Source organism: Helianthus annuus, chromosome 4 (assembly GCF_002127325.2).
Source record: "Helianthus annuus cultivar XRQ/B chromosome 4, HanXRQr2.0-SUNRISE, whole genome shotgun sequence".
NCBI classification, from domain to species: Eukaryota; Viridiplantae; Streptophyta; class Magnoliopsida; order Asterales; family Asteraceae; genus Helianthus; species Helianthus annuus.
Window position 1 is genome coordinate 67,983,732 of NC_035436.2, and position 19,842 is coordinate 68,003,573.

Below are 19,842 nucleotides of genomic sequence, written 5' to 3' on the forward strand. Positions count from 1 at the left end.
GATCCATCGCAGGATACAGGATATGTAATATTGGTATTTGGGTCCCTTCTGGTATCCTGACTGATGATCCCAGATTTGCCAAGGCATCGGCTTCAGCATTATCTTCTCTTGGTACCTGTTCAAGTGTAAAAACATCGAAATATCCTGCTAATTTTTTAAGAATTTCGAGATACTCGATTAACTTTTCACCTTTAACTGCATAGGATCCATTAAAATGATTAGTAATTAACAAAGAATCGACATACACTTGCAAACTCTTGATATTCATGTTTTTAGCCAATTCTAATCCTGCAATTAAAGCTTCATATTCTGCTTCATTATTCGTGGCAGGAAACTCACATCTAATAGCCTGGGGTAATATGTCCCCCTGTGGCGATTTTAGTAGTATACCCAAACCTACACCTCTTACATTAGACGCACCATCAGTATATAATATCCAGGATTCTAAGTTTTCTCCTAGCTGTTGTACTTCTAGGTCTACTTCATTTTGAATATCACTACTGAAATCAGCCACAAAGTCAGCTAAAGCCTGAGACTTTATGGCATTTCTAGGCTCATATACTAGGTCAAACGCACTTAATTTCACCGACCATTTAGCCATCCTACCTGACATTTCGGGCTTCCTAAGCACATTTTTTACAGGATAGTTGGTTTTAACATGAATCCTATGTGTTTCAAAATAATGTTTAAGTTTTGTCGATGCCATAACTAGGGCAAATATCAGCTTTTCTAAGTGAGAATACCTAGTTTCAGCATCTAATAAACTTTTACTAACATAATAGACAGGATACTGCTGACCTTCATGATCCTTAACAAGGACAACACTTACTGCATTCCCTGATACTGTGAGATATAAGGATAATGGTTCACCATCCTCAGGCTTCATCAACAGAGGTACGGTTGAAAGATACTGCTTCAAATCCTGCAAGGCTGTTTCATGCTTCTCTCTCCATTCGAATTTCTTATTCTTCTTCAGGATATCGTAAAATTCCTTGCATTTTTCCAAGGATCTTGAGATAAATCTGTTTAATGCTGCTACTCGCCCTGTTAATCGTTGAACATCCTTCATATTTGAAGGTGACTTGATATCTAAGATGGCTTTAATCTGCTCTGGGCTTGCTTCTATCCCTCTTTTGGTCACCATATATCCCAGAAACTTTCCTGCCCCCACTCCAAAATGGCATTTGGCATGATTCAATTTCATGTTGTACTAGTCCAGGATATCAAATGCTCTCTTAATATCCTGGAGGTGATCCTCAGCCTTCTTGGATTTTACTACCATATCATCGATGTATATTTCCATGGTGTCCCCCAGTTTGTCTTTAAACATCATGTTCACCAGCCTTTGGTATGTTGCACCTGCATTTTTTAAACCAAAAGGCATAGCAGTATAACAATAAATACGTGTTGGTGTCATGAAGGAAGTATCCTCCTGATCTGAGGGTTCCATCTGGATCTGCTGGAATCCTGAAGAGGCATCCATGAAGGTTAACATCTCGTGGCCAGCGGTAGCATCCACCAATGAATCAATATGAGGTAGAGGAAACGGGTCTTTCGGACAAGCTTTGTTCAAGTCTGTGTAATCCACACATACTCTCCATTTCCTGTTTTTCTTTTGCACCACAACTACAATAGCCAGCCATTTGGAAACTTTACTTCCCTAATCATCTTGCCCCTCAGTAATCTTTCAACTTGCTCTTGGATGATCACATTTCGCTCCGGAGCAAACTTCCTTCTTTTTTGTTGGACAGGCTTGAATGACCTGTCAATACCGAGCTTATGTGTTATAATATCCTTGGAAATACCTGTCATATCCTCGTGCTTCCACGCGAATGTTGACATCCTGCATTTTAAAAAATTAGTCAACTGATTTTCAATATCCTGAGGGATATTGGTTCCTACGAGCACCGAGATATCTGGATTATCCTAGTCCAGGATAACTTTCTTTACATCCTGCTCGGAAGCCTCCACAATATCCTGTGCCCGCATCTTTAATTGCTATGCTGCACTAGGCTTCGTCGAGGAATTCATTGAACAGGAATAGCACTTTTTTGCTTCCTGCTGGTCACTTTCCACTTTTACTACTCCCCAAGGGGTAGGTATCTTGATGCATTGATGATATGTTGACGGCACAGCCTTCATATCATGGATCCAAGGCCTACCTAATATAATATTATAGCAGAATAGGGAGTCCATGACACAGAAGCGCTGCATTGAGTTGACCCCTTCAACATATACAGGCAATTTTATCTCTCCTACGGTATTCCTGGCTTCTCCACTGAAACTGACGAGCACAGTGGATTTCGAAGTAATATCCATTGGGGATACGTTCATCCTTTTTAACGTTTCCAGTTGAACTATATTGACAGAGTTGTCGTTATCTACCAGTATCCTGCGTACAAAATGGTTAGCGGCATATAATCTAATTACTAGTGCATCATGGTGAGGATCCTGAACAATATCCCTGTCATCACTATCAAAAGTGATCACTTTGTCAGTTGTGAGGGTCGTCATCCTGGTCGGCTTTTCTCCTCTTTCGGCTTTAGCCTCCTTTACATGTCTCTTGGCCGCAGAATACGAAGTCCCACAAATGTCGGATCCCCCTGAAATAAAGTTAATTATCTTGGCATCTGCAGGAGGTGATGCTGCACGTTCAGGATCCTGACCCTTATTCTTCTTTCTTCCCAATAGGTCCTTTAGATATCCCTTGCTCAAGAGATAGCTTATTTGTTTCCTTAGAGCAATGCAATCCTCAGTGACATGTCCGAAATCCTCGTGGAAGGCACACCATTTGGACTTATCCTTCCAATCAACTTTTTGTTGATTCTTCCGAGGCCACCTGGCTTTGTCTCCTAAACCCTGCATAGCATACATCAGTTCAGGTATATTAACAGAAAAACAGTATTCAGATAATTCAGGATATTCCTCAGGATCCTCGTCTTCAACAGCATTCACTTTCTTGATGTCGTTTCTGCCATATGGCTTAGAGCGATATGGTTTATACGAGAATTCTGGTTTCCTGTTGGTCGACTCATAGTTTGTAGATGAATTCATTCTCTCTTGCATCTTTTTATCATCCTCCAACCGAATATATCTCAGAGCCCTGCTGCGAGCTTCGTCCAGATTCCTGCAGGGATTCATTACAAGATCCTGGTAAAATTGAGAATCTTTTTGCAACCCCATCTTGAAAGCTTGTACAGCTGTTGCAACATCAAGATGTTGGATATCTAAGGATTCCCGACTAAACTTATTCACATAATCTCTCAAGGATTCCTGGGGTCCTTGAGTTATCATTTAAGAGCCATTTTAAGGCTGATCTTGTTAAGGTAGAACCAAAACCCTTGCACAGGCATGCTTCCTTGAGATCCGGAGGAATAGGGTTGATTTCCATCCTTTCTCTATACTAGGCAATATGCTCCTCAGGATCCGTGGTTCCATCATAGAGCTTCATGTTGGGGGTCTGAAATCTTTTTGGGATTTCGGCATCACAAATAGGATGCGCAAACCTGGATATCCTGTGACTGTCCTGGGACACCTCTGGAATTGGCTGGACCACCCCAGGCACACTGGATATCATGTTCTTTAGCTTTTGAAGCTCCCTAGAAAATGCTGATGTCACACCTGCATCCTGCGAAGATCCAACACCGTTAGTAGCAAGAGTATTATTATTGTTAGATACGTTACCGATCTGAGGATTTTGGCCATATCCTGAAGCATATCCTGAGCTTCTCACAGTCGACACTCTAACTGAAGAGGGTATCTCAGGAGTATGATTCTGGGGATGGCTAGGCACAATATTTCCCCGGTTATCCTCAGTGAAAACTGTAGAACTGAAGTTCAAAGCCCTGGGCTGCAAGGAAGTGATAGTATCCTCAGCCGGCCTGCTCGAGCCGGATTTCAAGAGTTGTATCCTCCTGCTGTTGTCTCATCTGTTCCTGTACACTACCAAACAAATTTAGAATTTCCTCGTTAGAAGCTAAAACAGGACTAGATCCCTGGATATTGCGAGCGGGGATAACATCCCGAGCCACATGACTTTCAGTTCCCTGCGAAGAGGCTTGCATTCTCGGAGGAGGTGGTGGAAGCACCGAACCAATTGTTGCGGAGGTTGTAGCAGACATGGTGGAAGAGCTCATGTTTGATCTCGAGGCCATTGTAAATAGTGTAGCAAAAAGTTTGGAAAATAGAAAACCAAGCAAAGATTTTGCAAAAGTTTTTAATAAAAATAGCACCACTTGCCCCATGGTGGGCGCCAAATAGTTTTGGTCAAAAATTACTGAAGCAATTAAATGATCAAATTAGTTAAGTGAGGTAATGTGCTAGAGATGTGTGTTGAAAATATGCTAGTTCGGTTATTTGCAAAAATAGGTTCATGATACGGCTCAGGATATAGAGCTGTATCTATGATCAAACAATGAGCAAAGAAGTAAAGGGTGACACGAGATGTACGAGGAAAGCCCTTGATCAATCTAGATCGCCGGCACAAACATCGGGAGCAGACAATCGCAGCTGTCTTGTTCTTCTATTACTTCAAATATCAGGATACAATGCAGGATATGATGCGGATCAACTAAGTGTTACAACGTAATCTGAGTACAAGTGTTTGTGTATAGTGATTGCTAGTAGTTAGAGAGCAAAGTGTGCGAAAGAGAGTGTGTGACTTAATCTGATCCGATCAATCTATTTATAGTTAAACGAAAATAACTAACTATCCTATTAAACCGGGATGCTTCGAATATTCCTCAAGTGAACGTTGTAGTCCACTTCTTCCAGGTTCAATGTCTCTCATATAACTGGTTTGCCCGAGTCTTAAGGAGAAGAGATCCACTTGACCGTTAGAGACTTGCACCTCCTAATCTGCACGTGGTTAAATCAGTCATTACCAGGATATCGCATCAGGATGTTAACAATATCCTGATCCGGTATCCTGATCATAAATAAGCAATCAAAACCAGAATATTAGTCAGGATATACGTTTAGAAAATGGCCCATAACAATATGGTTGTTGTAACCTTGGCTTTGGGGGTTTTTCAAAAAAAAATTGATTTTTTTATTTTTCACCCAAAAGTATTTCATAAATTACTTTTAACCCAAAACTATTTGTTTTTTTACTTTTAACCCAAAACTTTTTATCTTTTGCAATCTATCATCACAATTTTTTTACTTTCAACTTCGGTTCTTTATAGTTTTCATTTTTCGCAAATTTTTCGCTTTATGCTTCGTTCTAAATTTTGTGACTTAACACATCGCAACGTTCGTCTTTTGTTTAACGTTTTTACGTTCCGTTCTAAATTTTGCGAGTTAACACGACGCAACGTGCGTGTGTGGGTGAACGTTTTTACGTCGTCTATTTTTTCCCATTTGACATGTTCAACATAACGTGCGGGTCCTAAATCGACTTTGTTATAACTAAAGAATGCCCACCGCATTGCGTCGGGTCGTAATTCTAGTTAGTATTCATTAATAAAAATAGTTTGAATATAACAAAGGTTCAGAGCATGAATCACATGTTGTGTTTCCTACAATGTGGATACGGAAATGCTTTATCATTCTCCATTGTCGAGAGTATGAATCACAAGTTGCCATCAATTATGACGATTAGCATTCTCCATTGTTATGATTCAGAAAGGCTTTCCCCTTCTTTTTTTTCCACTTATCCATCATTACACTATGTCGATACGCTTAGTCCTTAAAATGAAGATACTAATCCCATCGCATATAGCTTTTATCACTCTAAAAAGTTTACAAATCAAATATATGAATAAAGTATATACGCGGTGTAACATGTTACAATGTCCACACCAAGCCCATGCCTTTAGCATTTTGGACTATATAATGCAACTTTATCCCTTTCATGGTACACTCTTTATCACGATTCGGCTATGGTTATTCGTGTAATGTTTGCTTATGGCTAGTGTTAAGAAAGCATTACATACTTTCTTGACTTGTCATTGGTAAATATGTACCTTTGTTTTGCGAGAGAAGGACCTCCAAGGTCCCCAAAACACACAATGAGCTTTAAATAAAACCTTTCAAGAATACAAACATCAACTAATAATTTGTGTTAAACTAGTGTTATGCGCTGCCCGCGTTGCGGGACGCTAAATCAAATATTTCTTAGTTTGAAAACATGTATGTCTTTATTTCGGTTACTTGTACATGCTACTTATAACACGATGTCAAAAAAAAGCATCGAGTCAACAAATTAAACTAAAACATTACCATAGTTTTGCTAAAAAGAAAACTAAAACGATGGCAATCATGTAAATTAGAGCTGGGGGCAAAACAGTAATTTGTCAGAACCAATGAGTGAGCGCTAAGCAACTGCTTGACACGAATAAAAACTAAATTGAGTCAACCAAGTAAAATACATCACTACCATCTTTTGGCAAACAAAAAAACCGATGGCAAGATTGCAATTTTGAACTAGGGGCAAAATCGTAAATTTGAAATGGGGGCAAAATCATATTTTGAACTGAGGGCAAAATCGTAAATTTTAGCTAGGGGCAAAACCATAATTTTATTTTGAATTGAGGGTAAAATCGTAATTTTTAACTAAGGGCAAAATCATAATTTTTAATTAAGGGCAAAATTGTAATTTTGAGCTCGAAGCAAAACCAAATATTTATTTGAACTGGGAGTGAAATCATAATTTTAAACTGGGGATAAAATCGTAATTTGAAAGGACCATCGAGAAGGGCTCAGACACCATTCCCCATCTTCCTTTGGCTAACACTATTTCCCAATCTTCCTTTGCCTGATACTATTCCCCATCTTTCTTTTTGTAGTAATAGATAAAGGTGTTAAAAAAAACAAATCTGAATCCGAATTATCCAAATTTTCAGATATCTGAAAATTCGAATTCGGATTCGGATTTAGATAGCAATATTGAAAATCTATAATTGTTATAGATGATTGCTAGTGCCACTAACAATATTCCACCTCTTTATCATTATGAGGATATTAGAAATCAGAGATCATAAACAATGTAGCACACACTCAATAATTTTGTGGAAACTCGATCCGATTCTTTTGTTTTATTAACCAGTATCGAAATAAACTTCGACCCTAATTGTATTGACCAATTAACCGACTTAATTGACTAAAACTCTAACTAGATAAATACAAACATTATAATAACGTGTTTATCCGTGTTGATGCAACAAACACGGGACCAAGGATGGTAGCTTAGCTGGTCAGGCAAAAGGGCTGAAGGGTTCAGTTTTGCCTAACGCAGGTCGCGGGGTCCCTCCACGTTTGCAAAACGTGGAAGGAGGTTCACTAGTATGATTGAGATATTTGCTTTGAAGTTCTTTCTTCGAGTTATTTGGAGGTGACAAAGAACTCTTGAATGACAAGAGATTAAGGAATCTCTGCTTTTCGGAATGTCCAGGAAGTGTCTTCGAGCTGTCTTCTTATAGTGGAAGACATCTCTCGAAATGGTATGGATTATACTAGTGGAACCTGTTTGCTTATGGAGGGTTTCCCCTTTTGGGGTTCAAGGCTTTGGACCCCTGGTTAATAGGGTGTGCCTGTACAGACCTGCTCTGACTTTGTGGGTTGGTGAGCGTGAGTTGGTGAGATGAGTTGGTGGACATGACTAGTTACTGTTCCTCGATTCACTCATTATTCAGCTTTTCATCCGATGAACCTTTCAACCTTTTAAGCTCTTTGCATATTAGTGATTTTATTTGCCTTTGGGCTACCCCCGTCGTCAGCCCCCCAAGTCAGAGGTTTTTGGGGTATTATGCTCAAAGACTTCTGACTTTTATGCATGTCTTGTAAAGGCTTCAAGGGTTCGTTGTTTGGAGGCTTGAAGGGTTTGAGGCGGTTACTTTTTTGAATTTTGAAATTTAATCGATTTGACAGTTGATTGGACATGTGTCAGGCGGCGGATTGGCATAGATTTTTATTTTTATCTTTAATACCCTTACTTTACTCTTATATTCATTTTTACAGTTACAAAACTTCATCATTTTCCCTTCAATCATTCACAGTTTTCCTCTTCTCAGGTTAGTTTCTTCTCCATTTTCACTTTTACTTTTTTCCGATCATGGGTGCCCTTAAGGATTTAGCGAGGTCATTTTCTCGATTGACACAAGAGGAGGTAGACCTGTTTTGTCTTGAACATGGTATTGATAAACAGTTTAATCCAACCGCCCCTGCTTGCGATGCTTCCATTGACAAACCGATTCCTGGTTTTATTGCTCTGTACTGTCGGCATTTTGAGTGGTCTAATCTTCGTTACCCTTTTTCGTTTTTTGTTCTAAATGTGCTTGAGTATTATCGAGTGTCTTTTGGGCAAGTACATCCGAAAGGAATGGCTAGGGTTTTGCACTTTGAAGTGCTGTGTCGTGCTTTAGGTTATGATCCTTCATTGTTGCTCTTTCGAAGGTTCTTCCGGTTGGCCAAAAATGGTGATTGGTTTACTTTTGAGAACACAAAGGTTGAAACTTGTCTTGTTTCCTCCATGGTTACGACCCTTGGATCATGGAAGAATACATTTTTCTGGGTTTCTGAGTCCATCATTCCTTTCAAAATGGTGTGGAGGCATCCGGATGCTGTTCTCAACGATCCGGAGCCTTCCGAGTCTGAATTAAATGATGCCTTTCTTTCAGCCATTCGGGGGTGCCCTTCCAGGGTTCGTCCTTTTCCCGAACATTTGTTAGTGCTTTTAGGGGTTAGTAATATTTGGGCAAAAGTTGATCGGGATCCGGTGTTGATGAGAAATGGCCTTGGTATGCATTTTCTCCCCTATGCCTTTTCGTCTTACTTTGTTTGTGACTTATTTTCTTTATTTGTTTTTTGGCAGTTATGTCTGCTTTGGACTTCATCAAGAGTGACGATACGTCCGATGTGGTTTTTGAGGATGCTCCGACTGTTCCGGGTGAAAATGTTGTTGTGAGGACTTCTAAGCAAAGGTATGAAGGTTCAGGTTATGTCAGTGTTGAAAATGTGAAGGGTTTTACCAAGTCCAATGTTTCCAAGCCTTCAACTCGCCGGTTATCTCGTCGTTTACTGAAAGCTACTCCTCAATCCACTTCCACTGAGCCAGTGGATTTGAGTGATGACATCGAGGTTTCTGAGGATCAGGCTGAGGCAGAGGTTGAGAAGGAGAAGGAATTAGTTGTGCGTGGTAAGAAGGTTCGAGGGAAGAAGGGTGTTGCTACCCCTGTTCAAGAATCGTCGAGCAGAGACGTTGAAGGGTTGAACCCTGAGGGCACTTATGTGCCTTCTTGGTTGGTTAAGAATGATGACACTTTTAAGGATGCTGCTGTTTGTGAAGATGCTCTTAGTCATCTTGCTCCTCCTTCCGTTCGTGAAGCTATTGCTGAGATGGATGATGACACTATGTTATCTCGCATGGTTTTAACTACTTGCAACCTTGCAGCCATGCTTCCCCAAGGGATTACACGCTTTCGCCAAAGGATGCGGGAGTATGAGGATTTTTCTAAAAAGAAAGACAAAATGAAATCCTCCCTTGCATCGATGAAGAAGGAAGTGGCTGGGTTTGCAGAGAAGGAGGCAGCTTGGAAGAAGGAGATTGAGGATTTGAAGAAGATGCATGCCATTGAGATGGGTGACTTGAAGAAGAGCTTTGAAGCTAATTTGCTGAAGTTGAAGGCTGATCGAGAGGCCTTGTCTGTCCAACAGAAGGCTTTTCGTGAAGAAAAGGAGGGGTTGAAGGCTTCCGTTGGTCAGGTGACTGCGGATAATCAGTGGTTGATCGAGCATGGGTTTCAGCAGGTTGTGACTTATCTTTTGCACTCTAAGGAATTTAACTCTGCCCTGGGTGATGTTTACACAAAGCTGCTGAACCTGGGGAAGCATCAAGGCCTTACTGCTGGCTATAAACTTCATGAATCTGGGCAACCTTTGGAGAAGTCACCCATGTATCGCCCCGAGGCTTCTGATGTTTTCAAGGCTTCTGTTGAGCAGATGGAGAGGCTAACTTACCCTTATATTCATGAGGTATCCTCTTGCTCTGGTAAGCCTTTGTCTGTTTTACAGGGATTGAAGCCTGAAGGGTTGAATGAGAAGGTTTGTGCTGAGGTTTTGGGCTCTTTGTCGAGGAAGAGGTCTTACTCCGGGGACAGTGATGATACCCTTTCTAGCCTGCCTGAAACCTCGAAAGATGTTGGTTTGGAAACCTCTGCGGTTGGTGGTGAAGAAGGTGTGAAGGGGAAGAAGACAAAGAAAGCTAAAAAGTCTAAGGGTGAAGGTTCTAATCCTTCTGGCAACTGACATTTATTCGTAGCTTTCTTAGCAAACACTTTAATGTTTTGTAATATTTTAAACAATGTTTAGGTTTTGGGAACCCTTAAGGTTCCTATGGTTGGTTAGGCCTTTATGGCCGTTGGACACTAGTTTTATCTGCAAGTCACTAGGGCTTGCTTTGACTATCTAATGAAGGTCTTTTATGGCCTTTCTGACTATGACATGATGTTTTGGTGTTTTTGTTTATTTTACTTGCTTGGTTTGTTTTGTGGGGTTTCAATCCTTCAAGCTTTTTTGTATGATTGCTGCCGGGTTGAAGCCTTTAACCTTTCAAGCTAAGTATCTGTTGGTTGAACGCTGGGTAGCTTCTGATTTGGTTTGTGTGTTTGGTTGGTAGGCTTGTGTATTTATTTTCTTGCCTTGTCTTTGTTTACTTTGTCTTTATGTTTTTTACACTTTAAAGGGTTCAGTGCTGCAGTCACTTTGCCTTAGTGTTTATCATCAAGACGTAGTATCTATCCTTTTCTTTTATTTCGTTGTGATTTGTTTGATTTCGTAAGTCTGTTTATTGGGTACATTTTTTAGACTTAAGGAACGATTGGTGTAGGCTGTTCAAACCTGTCTATGAGACACTATTGTTTTTCTTTGATAAGTCTCATGGAGTTGTATTGATTTAGGAACTCACCCCTTATATAGGTCCATTCAACCCTTGAACCTATTGAGCGATATGGCCTGGGAGCTCATCCCCTTACATGGCCCTTGCCATGGAGTTTTTTGCTAGGTTCTCAACCTGATATTAGGATAGAAAGACAAGTTTGATAAAGTAACTTCATTCATTCAAGCAACATTTGCTTTTACAAAAGGTTTTTGTTTTGCTACAAACCAAACTTTCTACACATAAAACCTTCTAAGGGTTTTTCCGTTCCAGTGCCTTGGAAGCCTTTTGCCTTCTGAATCTGCCAGCTTATAGGATCCGCCCTTGTGTGCTTCGAGGATGGTGTAAGGACCTTCCCATTTTGGGCCTAATTTCCCTTGGTTTTCCTTTTTGCTGGCTTCGTTGTTTCTGAGGACTAGGTCTCCTGGCTTGAACCTTTCGTTCTTGACCTTTTTGTTGTAATAGGCCTCCATCCTTTGTTTGTACTTGGCTTCTTGTATTGCTGCTTGATCCCGGGCTTCTTCTAGGAGTTGCAAGTTCAACATGGTCTCTTGTGTGTTTACATTGGGATCCATGTTGACAACTCGTTGGGTTACAACTCCTATTTCAGCTGGGATTACGGCTTCGGATCCGAATACCAAGCTATAAGGTGTCTTTTTGTGACTTGTTTTTTCCGTCGTTCTGATTGCCCATAAAACGCTAGGCAATTCTTCCAGCCAATTACTTTCATATCTCCCCAATCTTGTCTTGATGCCCTCTACAATACTTCTGTTGGTTCTTTCCACCTGGCCATTTGATTGCGGGTAGGCCACTGAGCTGAAGATTTGGTTGATCCTGTACTCCTTGCACCAAAGGCTGAAGGGTTTCTCGGCGAATTGTTTCCCATTATCGGTGACGATTACCCCCGGTAACCCATAGCGACATATGATATTCTCCCAAACAAAGTCTATGACTTGTTTTCCTGTGATTTTGGCAAGGGGTTTAACCTCTGGCCATTTGCTGAAGTAGTCGATTGCTACCAATAGGAATTTTACTCCTCCTTTGCTTGGAGGGAATGGACCGACAATGTCCATTCCCCATTTATGGAATGGCCATGCTGAGGTTATGGGGACCAAGTCGTGTTTGGGACTTTTTGGTATCGGTGAGTGGATTTGGCAGGCATCGCATTTCTTTAGTTGCTCAGCGGTGTCACGATGCATTGAAGGCCAGAAATATCCCAAATTCATGAGCTTTGCAACCACCGATCTAGCTCCAAAATGAGCTCCACATATTCCTTCATGCACTTCTTTGACTAAATATTTGCTTTGTTCAGGGCCCACACACCTTAGTAATGGTGCAAGGTATCCTTTTTTATAGAGGATTTCTCCTTGCAACACATATTGTCTTGCTTTGATCTTTACCCTTTCAGCTTCCATTTGGTCGTTGGGTAGTTCATTGTTTTGAAGGAACTTCTTTATGGGAGTCATCCAATTTGGACCTTCCTCGGTGACCACATCTTGTACTTCCAATTCATCAATTGAGCGAGCCTTCAACACTTCAACCAACACCTTTTTTGTGAGGTGGGCGAATGTGAGGGACGCTAATTTGCTTAAGGCATCTGCCTTTTTGTTTTGGGATCTTGGAATTTGTTTGATATTGCATGCTTGAAAGGTGTTCATTAATTCCTTGGATTTTTCTTTGTACCTTCTCATGTTGGGCTCTTTGGCAACATAGCTGTCATTGACTTGGCTTGATACCAATAGTGAATCAGTGAACACTTCAAGCTTGTTGACTTTCATTTCTTTGGCTAGCCGGAGACCAGCAATCAGTGCTTCGTATTCAGCCTCGTTATTGGTGGTCTGAAAGTTGAAACGAAGAGCATATGTGAATTCTAGCCCTTCAGGGTTGATTAAGATTATACCAGCTCCTGACCCTTCAACGCTTGAAGCCCCGTCTGTGAACAGTTTCCAGGCTTCAGGGTTGGAGGGTTCAGTGGTTGTGGTGTTTACTTCCTCAGTCTTTTGGCTTGGGATTTCTATTAGAAAGTCAGCCAAAACCTGAGCTTTGATTGCTTTTCGTGGGACATAGGTGATGTTATGTTCACCTAGTTCCACTGCCCATTTTGCCAATCTTCCCGAGTTTTCAGGTTTTTCAAGCACGTTCTTAACGGGTTGGTCAGTGACCACTTGTATAGGATGTGCTTGGAAGTACCTTCTAAGCCTTCTGGCTGTTTGGACCAAGGCTAGGGCTAATTTTTCAAGGGGAGGATATTTGGTTTCAGCCAGTTTTAAAGTTTTGCTGAAAAAATAGACGGGTACCTGAGCCTTATCCCTTTCAATGGTTAGGACGGCACTGATGGCTTCATCGGCTACTGAGAGGTACACCGATATGAGCTCCCCGGTTTCCGGTGCTGCGATATCTGGCAGTGAAGCAAGGTGCTGCTTCATTTGATTAAAAGCTTCCTCAGCCTCATCGGTCCATCTGAAATCTTTCTTATCTGAACAATTCTTGAGTGTTTTGTAGAATGGTAGAGATCTTTCGGCCAGTTTTGATGTAAAACGTTTCAAGGCTGCAAGCTTCCCATTCAAGCTTTCAACCTCCTTCTTGGTTCTTGGCGGTTTAGCTTCGAGAACAGCCTTTACTTTGTTGGGGTTGGCCTTGATGCTTTGCTTTCCCACAATATGACCCAAGAATTTTCCTTCATCAAACCCAAACGAACATTTTTCAGGGTTAAGCTTCATGTTGATTTTTCTAAGATTCTTGAAGGTTTCTTGGATGTCATCAAGCATCTGGTATTCCGTTTTGCTTTTGATCACCAGGTCATCGACATATGCTTCCATGTTTCTTCCAATTTGGCTTTCGAAGGCTTTATCGACGAGCCGTTGGTAAGTGGCTCCCGCGTTCTTGAGGCCAAAAGGCATTTTTTGGTAGCAGAAAATGCCCTTGTCGGTGTGGAAAGCCGTTTTTTCTTCGTCTTCCTTTTTCATGAGGATCTGATGATAGCCTTTGTATGCATCGAGGAAGCATTTGAACGGGTATCCCGTGAGTGAATCAACCTTGAGATCAATTTCTGGGAGTGGGTAACAATCTTTAGGACAAGCCTTGTTAAGATCTTTGAAATCTATACACATTCTCCAAGAGTTATCAGGTTTTCGAACCATAACAGGATTAGCAATCCATGACTGGTACTTAACTTCTCGAAGAATGCCAGCTGATACGAGTTTTTCAACCTCTTGGCAAGCTGCTAGGCTTCTTTCGGGTGCCAGGCTTCTTTTCTTCTGCACCACTGGCTTGACGTTTAGTGGTATCCTTAGCTCATGTTCAGCAATGCTTCGAGGAATCCCGGTCATGTCTTCGGGGGACCAGGCGAATACATCGCTGTGGTGTTTTAGCAGCTTTTCAAGGTATGAAAGAGTTTCTTGAGAAAGGTTGGGGTTGACCCTTATCCGCTGTTCGGGGTACTTAGGGTTGATGACTAACTCCTGCTTGTCTTTCTCGTCATCGGGACTTTCTCCCTCGATCAGGTAGGCTTCCTGAGAGGGTTGGAGGGTTGCAATCCCTCTCTCAGTGGGGAACTTGACAGTGCCATGGCCAATAGATACAGCCATGTAAAATGCACACTGTCCGGGCCTCCCTATGATCACATCATAGTTGGAAGGGATATTGATAACCACGAAGGTTAGTGATCGAGTCCTTTCCTTTAAACCTTCCCTGAAACATACGTTAAGAGTTATTTGCCCCAAAGGTTTCAAGGTTATATCAGCGATACCTTTTATGGAAGTCCCGGAGGGTTGAAGCCTTGAACGCTCCTCATTGCTTAATCGGTTAAAGAACTTTTCGAACATGATTTCAGTGGCTGCTCCCGTGTCTATGTATGCTTTGCATGTTTGTAAGGTCCCCACGAGGGCTTCGACCACAAGAGGGCCAGGTAGTGGGTCCTTCTCCGTTGGGGGGAAGCAGACACACTGAAGCTCCCAAGCTTCCAAGCGTTGTTTCTTGTAAGGGGCCTTGTCTTCAGAGTACACCATGTTTACTTCCTTACCTTTGCTTTCAGCCATCTTGTCTCGAACTCCTTTTACCAAGTGGGCAAGTTCTCCCGACTTGACGGCCTCTTCAATTCTCTTTTTCAGCTGGAAGCAATCATTGGTGTGATGTCCCTTTTCTTCATGGAATTCACAGAACTGAGTGGAGTTCTCGTTTTTTCGACTTTTGGGAAAAGGCCTGGGAGGTCTGAAGTTTTGCTTGACCTCTTCCGTTGCCAGGATCTCCTGAGGGGTTTTGGTGAGAGGAGTGAAACTCATGTTTTTATCTCTGCTTGAAGGGTTACGCCCTTCAACCCTTCGAGGGTCTGAACCCTTTGGGCGTCTGTCGTAAGAGTTGAAGTTGCCTCTTTTTCTAGCTGGACTGCTACTTCGCCAGCCAGAACCCCTTTTCCTTTGTTCCTTGATGTCAACAGCTTCTTCTCCTCGGATGTGAGCCTCGGCTCTTTCAAGGGCTTCTTCCAAGGTTTTGGGTAGAGATTTGTTGAAATCTCGTGTGAGATACTTAGAGGTTATGGCGTTCATAAAACCGGCAACCCTCATTTTCTCATCAGCCCCCACGTATGTTAGCCCTTCTTTTTTGTACCGTTCAATGAATGCTCGTAGGCTTTCGTCATCTCGTTGTTTTATTTGGAAGATTACAGTCGCGTCTTTGACGTTTCTCCTTTGTTGGGAGAAGTTTGCCAGGAAGCTTCTGCTGAGATCATCAAAGCTTCGAATGCTTTGAGCAGGAAGATCGTTGAACCAAATTCTTGCTGACCCAATGAGGGTCTGCATGAACATTAGGCAACATTCAGCATTCGACCATTTTTCTATTCGAGCAGCACCAGTGAAGATTTGAAGATGATCTTCTGGATCTTCGGTCCCATCATACGTTTTGATGTGGGCAGGCATTTTGATTTTTGACTGGAAGTCATAATCAGCTATCTGTCTTGAAAAGCATGAAAGGTTGCTTGGCTTGTAAGGTTTAGCCAAGTCCTCTTCAGGTCTCGTGCCTCCGTTGTTATTATTGCCTTGGTTTCCCTGAGTGGCCAGCACTTGATTGATGAAGTGCTGCCAAGGGAAGTGGGCCATCATCTGAGACATCACATTGGGCACGAAATTGAAACCTTGAAGGCTTCCAGGACCAACCGAGCAACTTACCCCAAGAGGGGTGCTGGCAACAGCACTTCGTGCTAAAGGGAGCACGGACAGAGCTTGCTCCCATGTGGTATTCAGAGAAGTGGGACAACTAGTCACTGGGGATTGTAGGAGTTGGTCGAGGGTTAACTCGTGTCCCAGAGGAGTACCACTAGCGGTTGGTTGGGAAGAAAGAACAGGATGAACAGTGGGGTTTGTCATAGTAGACAAATAAGGATGAAAGTTTGAAGGGTTGCTGGGACCGGCTTCACCTCTTGTACCAAAGGGTGGTAGAGGTGGCCCAGGAGACAACGTTGGTTCAGGTTCGTCGTAATCGAGACGGATCCTTACACCTTTTTCCCTTTCTCTGTTCACATGTTGGTTAAGGAGTGATCTTAACTCAAGGAAGTTATTAGCGACCCCCTCGGGGGTAAGTTCAACGCGTGTAGGAGTGTCAGACACACCAACGTTGGGAGACGGAGCTCCAGATCTGGATGGGGTTGGTGTGTTAAAGGTGAGGAACTCGGGTGTACTCCCCGGAGTTGAAAAAGGCGTTGTTATTGTTGTGTGAGCTTGACCACTTCCCGGGGTAGAGGTGTTAGGAATCTGGTTCACCTCCCCCGGAGATCCACTTTCTGACATGGTGATCTTGAACGAAAGGAGCTACACGTACCAGGTCTCTTCTGAGGAGAAATAGCGGCGTAGCCCCACGGTGGGCGCCAACTTGTTGATGCAACAAACACGGGACCAAGGATGGTAGCTTAGCTGGTCAGGCAAAAGGGCTGAAGGGTTCAGTTTTGCCTAACGCAGGTCGCGGGGTCCCTCCACGTTTGCAAAACGTGGAAGGAGGTTCACTAGTATGATTGAGATATTTGCTTTGAAGTTCTTTCTTCGAGACTAGCTCGAATCCAGAAAAGAAAGCAAATGAGATGAATCTGATGAAGAGTTATTTGGAGGTGACAAAGAACTCTTGAATGACAAGAGATTAAGGAATCTCTGCTTTTCGGAATGTCCAGGAAGTGTCTTCGAGCTGTCTTCTTATAGTGGAAGACATCTCTCGAAATGGTATGGATTATACTAGTGGAACCTGTTTGCTTATGGAGGGTTTCCCCTTTTGGGGTTCAAGGCTTTGGACCCCTGGTTAATAGGGTGTGCCTGTACAGACCTGCTCTGACTTTGTGGGTTGGTGAGCGTGAGTTGGTGAGATGAGTTGGTGGACATGACTAGTTACTGTTCCTCGATTCACTCATTATTCAGCTTTTCATCCGATGAACCTTTCAACCTTTTAAGCTCTTTGCATATTAGTGATTTTATTTGCCTTTGGGCTACCCCCGTCGTCAATCCGCTTCCTACTAAGGCTATGGATGTGCTTTCTCACTTCCTCGTTCTTCACCTTACCGTCACACGTCACTCTCCTTCGTCATCTAAGGGTGTGCTACCCCTTTCTCCTTCTATTTTTTAATATGACTAGGTTTTTTCACAATCACCGTGTTGCGGCGAACTTATTTTGTTATTTAGTCTGTGTTTACATGTGTTTTGAAATCACTACGAGGGCGTTGCGTACGACACCGCTGACAAGAATAAAAAGAAGATAGAGAAAAAAACACTAAAAGATAACCGAAAGAAAATCAACCAAAAAAGATTTATGGTAATGATTTTGTTCGTATGAAACCCGTGTTCAGAGATAAGCAAATGGTACTTGGTACCGGTACTGAATTTCCCGAACCGAAAGATCTTAAGTACAAATTCGGTACCGACTTTTGGCGCCTACCGGTTTTTACCTTCATATACCGGTACCATAACCGGTATTTTCGGTATCGATATCGGTTGGCACCGAGCTCATCCCTACCCCTGAAACTGAAAAAAAGAAATCATGAAAAGTTGAAGAAAATAAACAAAAAAAGTTGCACGATACCGTTGTTGTTCGTACGGTACCCATGATCAGAGATGAGCAAATGGTACCGGGTAGAAGTACCGAATTTCCCGAACTAAAAGATTTTCAAAATCATTTCGGTATTGACTTTTGGGGTTTTCTGTACAAGGCTGGTGCCGGTTTTTACCTTCATGTACCGATAACGAACCGGATCATACGTGTATTTTCGATACAAGTACCGGTTGACACAAAGCTTGTTCAACTTAAAAGGTAAGGAAATAATTATTATTATAATATCAAAATGGTACCGGGTAGAAGTACCGAATTTCCCGAACTAAAAGATTTGCAAAATCATTTCGGTACTGACTTTTGGAGTTTTCTGTACAAGGCTGGTGCCGGTTTTTACCTTTATGTACCGATAACGAACCGGATCATACATGTATTTTCGATACAAGTACCGGTTGACACAAAGCTTATTCAACTTAAAAGGTAAGGAAAAAATTATTATTATCATATCAAAATGATAAAAGTAATAAAAAACTATATATATTACTATAATAGTAATAATAATAAAATTACTGTTCAAAATGTTTGTAAATTAATATAAGGATAATAATTTTATGTAATCCATTTAATTTATAAATAAATAATATTTTTTTATTCATTTAATTTGTTATAATAAGAATAACTAGGAAAATTTGTTAAGAAAATTTAACATTTCATACGATTTAAAAAAAATTACGAATTAAAAAAAACACAAATTTTAATCTAGAAATACAAACAAAAAGCATAAAATAAATTTTGCATAAACCTACGAACACCACTACTCCTCATCAACGGGATCGGGAACATCGTCTGGATTGACACAAAAGTTATTTCAAATATGATCGATTAAATTCGCATAATGATTCTCATGCACATAATCACTGTGTAACGTCCACATATTTGACTATTGTTGCCCCTTATCAACTGGTACAACATTCTCACCAATGGCATTCGGATCGTATTCGCATATAACCTAGCCTTCATCTTCGATAATCATATTATATGATATTGTACAACCATACATAACGCATCTCGATTTTTTTGGTGTCCATGCACGTGCCGGGTTTTGTATTATATGCCATTTTGCCTGTAGGATCGTTGAATCGATCAAATGAGTTGATCAGAAGAGTTCTAGATCAAACCAAAGGCGGAATTCAGTGATTCGATCTTCATTGTAGCTTGTATAACACTAGGAATCACTTTAACTGTCGTTTAGATTGATTTGAAAGAGATTACAGCTTGTTCGACACTTCGGCAGAGCTCCGCTACCGGAATCACAACTGTTACAAATGAAATCATGAGCTCCCTATTTATAGACATTGCCAGTCCGCACGACACAACCTGACCACTTCGTACGACCTGGTCAGTTCGTACGAACTGGATTAGCCAGTTCGTGCGAACTGGACTATCTTCACTAAAAACCTATTTTCTAGGCTACCGAGCTCCGTTCTACACAATCTAGATACAAGACTCGATACAAGACGAAGTCGACAGACATATGCACCAACAAACTCCCCTTGGATGTTGACGAGTCTTCAGTACGTCGAGTCTTCAGTCTTGATCAGTCTTCACGCTCTTTCCAAAGTATCTGACACTGTAAGAATCTTTCAAACTTCTCTCTTCTCTTTCTCAGAATCTCAACCTGGCTCTATCCTCTCTCTTGATCAGATCTCTTGATTCCTTACGCTTTTCAGCATTAGCAGCTGGAGTGGACGGTAGGATTCAAACTTGGCTCTACTGTCTTCAGACTCCCCTTTGCTAACACACTTCCCCTTAAGTTGTTCCGGGATCGCAATCTGACATAGCACTCGTTCTAGAATCGAAACCTGGCTCAAACTCTGCTCAGGTTTAGACACGGGGATCTGCACAAATCTCTACCCAAAAATTAAATTTCACAATCGTTAAGATTTAAC